Source organism: Eucyclogobius newberryi, unplaced genomic scaffold (assembly GCF_026437365.1).
Source record: "Eucyclogobius newberryi isolate DKJ021-1_F unplaced genomic scaffold, fEucNew1.0.hap1 SCAF_10, whole genome shotgun sequence".
Classification (NCBI taxonomy): Eukaryota; Metazoa; Chordata; class Actinopteri; order Gobiiformes; family Gobiidae; genus Eucyclogobius; species Eucyclogobius newberryi.
In genome coordinates this window covers 22689999-22694244 of record NW_027315724.1, presented here as the reverse complement: position 1 = coordinate 22694244, position 4246 = coordinate 22689999, and positions in this window count along the sequence as shown.

Here is a 4246-nt window from a genome sequence, read left to right as displayed (position 1 = left end):
AAGTCTTATCTTTCTATTTTTGGTGTTGATCAATCCCAACAACCTCCTCCTTTTCGGCCTATTTAGTTTTTCTTCACTATACAACGGATGATTTTTGCAAATGACTTCTTATTAAGAATATAAGAGGTTTTGTCTATAAGAGTTTTGTTTATAAGAGCGTTTCTATTTAGAGTCTTTTTTCTTAAATTTCCCCATTGTGTGGGGACTTAAGATAAGATAAGATAATCCTTTATTGTCCCACATGGGGAAATTTCATTGGTGCAACGCAGGTAGATACAGAGGTAGATACAGAAGAACAGATCACTTATAGGAAGTCTGAAAAACACTTTCAGTAGAAGATCTCCTATAAATAAATAAAAACTCCCATAGACAAATAAATACATAAATACCATTGCATGTGATCCCGACAGTAATTGCACATGAATATGTGTCACGACAGCACATAGATTGCACATGAATTTCACAGTAATTGCACATGAATTCCAACAGCAATTGCACATATGACAGAATTGCACATCAGTATTAGGTTAGGTCAGTATTGCGACGGGATAACGTGACGATCTCCGGGTAAGACGACTGTTCTCTGCAGTTTCATGAGTTCCTCCTTTGTGGAAACGCGGTACGGCACCGGCCGGGGGGCGGGGCCGGAGCCGGGGGGCGGGGCCGGAGCCGGGGGGCGGGGCCGGAGCCGGGGGACTCAGAGCCAAGACACATCGCAACGACACGACGAAAACACTCAATCCAGCCGAATAAAGTCAAAACAAGTTAATTTAAAGCGATTCCAGTGCGTGTCCCGATCGTTCGTGGGTTAGGGTTAGTTCCTCTTTCATATAAACGTGTATATAAACGTGTACCGACGACACGCCGTACTTTAGCGCGGCCGGAGGGCGCGGGGGGGGGGGGAGGGGGGCTGGTGGGCTCGCTCGGAGCTAGCTCACGTCACAACAACACAACGAACGCAACGAAAAACGCTCAAATCCAGCCGAAAAAAGTCAAAAACAGTTGAATTAAAAAACTATTCCAGCGCGTGTCCCTATCGTGCAGTAAAATAGAAAATATATACTAACTATATTTACAAAATATAGGAGATAAAGCACAATAAGTGTGAGAAAGAAGAGAGAGCGTTTACACCGGGCTGCCAGCTGTACCAGCGCCTTATGCCTTATGTCCTGATGTCATAAAAAAGCCTGCCTGGAACATTGTTTTAGAATATAATACAATGCAGTGACATTGCCCAGCTTTAGATATACAAAAAAACTAAATAATTGCACAAAAAACAACAAAATAAAAGCACAAAAAACAACAAAATAATAGCACAAAAAACAACATAATAAAAGCACAAAAAACAAAAAATAAAAGCACAAAAAACAACAAAATAAAAGCACAAAAAAACACGAAATAAACGTTATTCTATGAGGTGCAAACCCCGATTCAAATTGTTCCATTCACAATATTCATTTAAATGTGTCGGATGGTTGCGTTGACAGTATTCTTACAGCCAGTAGAGGGCAGTGTTGGACAGTGTCTGAAGGCCTCTGTGCTGGTTTCAACAGCTGGTCAAACAGCCTGGGCAGGGTTTGTTGGGCTTAAGCATGTGCAAGAATAAAAAAAGGATAGTTGCTGCACTGAGGCCGTCTTTTCTGTCTGACTCCTTGGCCCTGCTGCTCAAAACCAACAGAATTAATAGTCTGCCTTGCCAAGAAAAACACTCTAATCAGTGGGTTTCCTCTCATTAAAAGTTAATTAGTTTGACACGAGTTTCCTGCAGAAGAAAGTATTGGCCACTTAGAAGTCATTAGAGGCAAAGGAAAACATCACACTGAGGAAGGCTAGAGAGAGAGAGGGAGTAAAGAGGAATGGGCCATGCAAAGAGTCACATTTAAACTCACACAGATCATGGTTAACTCGTGTCTGTGCTACTTTATAAGATGATGGTGATGTGCGACATGCTTTTTAATACCAAGCGCTAACCTTATTAAAAAAAAGAACGGCCATCGAAATTCACCTCCAACTTTAGATTCTAATACGGTCTCAACTTAAGTTATTCTATGTTTGGATCCGACTGAACAGATTGCTCTTGCTGCAGTGATGAATGTGTTTTGAAAATTTCTATTACTGCTGTTTATGAATGTCTGGAACAGTGTTTGTCGGGCTGCGTCTGGTGGTACTCGGGCTCCTCTGTAGTTCGTGGGTCAATGCTGTGCCCCTCTGTTGGGGTTAGTCCTGGTTTAGAACTACTTTAGGGCTGTGCTTTAATCCAAGGTGCTTGAGTCCTTGGTTTAGTTCTCTTTTAGAACTTTAGTTTTAGTTTATATCTGAGGTTATGCATGGAGATTTTTATGTAGGTGGTACTTGATGTGAAAAGTTTGAGAGCCGCTGGTCTAGAATGTCAGAATATCACATTATGTAACAAAGTGTGAAAGAACTACAGTGAAAGAAAGAAAACATAAAACATATAGCAATCTCTACTATAGCAATACTACAGCACAATCACCACTTTTATCACTTATTCAGGCTTAGGTCAAAGGTTGTGGTTCTATGCGCATAAACAGATTTTTGGAGTTCGAAGAATATTAAAATCATTTGTAAACAGTTGATTTCATTCTGATCATGGTCCTTCGCATCAGATGTTGTGATTTGTATGTTCTTTAAATAACCCTAAAGGTCCAGAAATCAGATAATAATGAGATTTTGTGTGTGATTTGTGTCCTTCCCAAGCCAATATATTACAACAATGTATCTAAACAGGTATAGTATAAAGATGTAATAACTAGTGGACTCAAATTGAGGCGTATGCAAAGCTGAACAGTTCCCCCCCTCACTTCTCTGTCGGCTGCTCTCCAGCCCCACTCATCTGTCCAGTCCAGTCACACTTCCTCTTCTTAATGAATCATGAAGTTTGACTTTTACTCCTTAATAAGCAGTGTTTTGCAGTGAGCGCCTGGAAAGCACAGAGTTTGTTTTCCTTTAATTAGTCAGGCAGGTCCCCCCCCCCTTAACTGGCCAAGTAGAGAGAAAGATTGAGAGTGTAGTCCCAGGCATCTGACGAGGAAACGCTGAAAGGCAAAGCGGGCGCTGCCAGGTGGCCGCAAGACGAATGGGCGCGGGCACAGACTTAGACGGAGGAGGAAGCACACGGGCGCAGCGCTGTGGACTGAGACACAATGATAGGAAATGTCCTGGATGAAAACACGGCAGCAGACACTGGTGAGAGATGTCTGGGACGGAGGCAGAGACAGAGCCAACATGGAGAGCAGGGGAAAACAGAAGTAGGTACAATACAGGAGTCAGACAGGGACAGTGCAGTGCGAGAAAGTAAATGTAAGTCTCCTTAAATGTGCACTTAAAACCATGAAATGTGTAATTGTGTCGTAAAGGTCCAAACTGCCTGTTAAGTTGGATTCATAATCCATCCATCCATTTTCTACCGCTTGTTCCCTTTCGGGGTCGCGGGTGACTGGAGCCTATCCCAGTGACTTCGGACCTTAGGCGGGGTACACCCTGGACAGTGGCCAACTTGTCGCAGGGCCAACACAGAGACATAGACATTACAGACAGTTCATGCTCACATTCATTCACTAGGGCCAATTTAGAGTTACCAATTTTGCCTAACACATGCATGTCTTTGGACGGTGGGAAGAGCCGGAGAACCCGGAGAGAACCCACGGTAACACGAGGAGGACATGCAGACTCCACCCAGAGAGATCATGTGATGTTGGTCTGGTCCGGGAATCGAACCCATGATCTCCTTCTTGGGAGGCAAGAGCTGAATTTACTTTATAGCACATTAGCACATACACCTTTGACCAAAATGCATTCATTACAAACTAAAGTCGGTTTACATGGTCAATCAATTGATGCTTGTTCATTTTGCAATTTAATGAGAACCTATGGGGATTTATCCAGACAATCAGAACAGGGTTATCTGTATTTTCTGTTGCTGCTCAAGTATAAGTGAATGTATTATATGGTAGTTCAATGGGCTAATAACAGACAACTATGGTGAGTCAGCTTCTCTCTGCAAAGATATATTCAAGACGCTCTGTGCGATCATCTAGTGTTAAGTCTAGTAAGTAAAGTTTAAGAGTAGTTGAGTCAAAATGTGAAACGCTGTGGAATAAGCAGTCTTCATTCTGTCATTGCATGTTTATTAAATAGCTCTGTATGTTTCAAGTTAAGGAACAGCCATTTGAGCAGGTTCACGTATGTTTTATTCAATATTCCACAAATAGAAGCTCATCAGTTC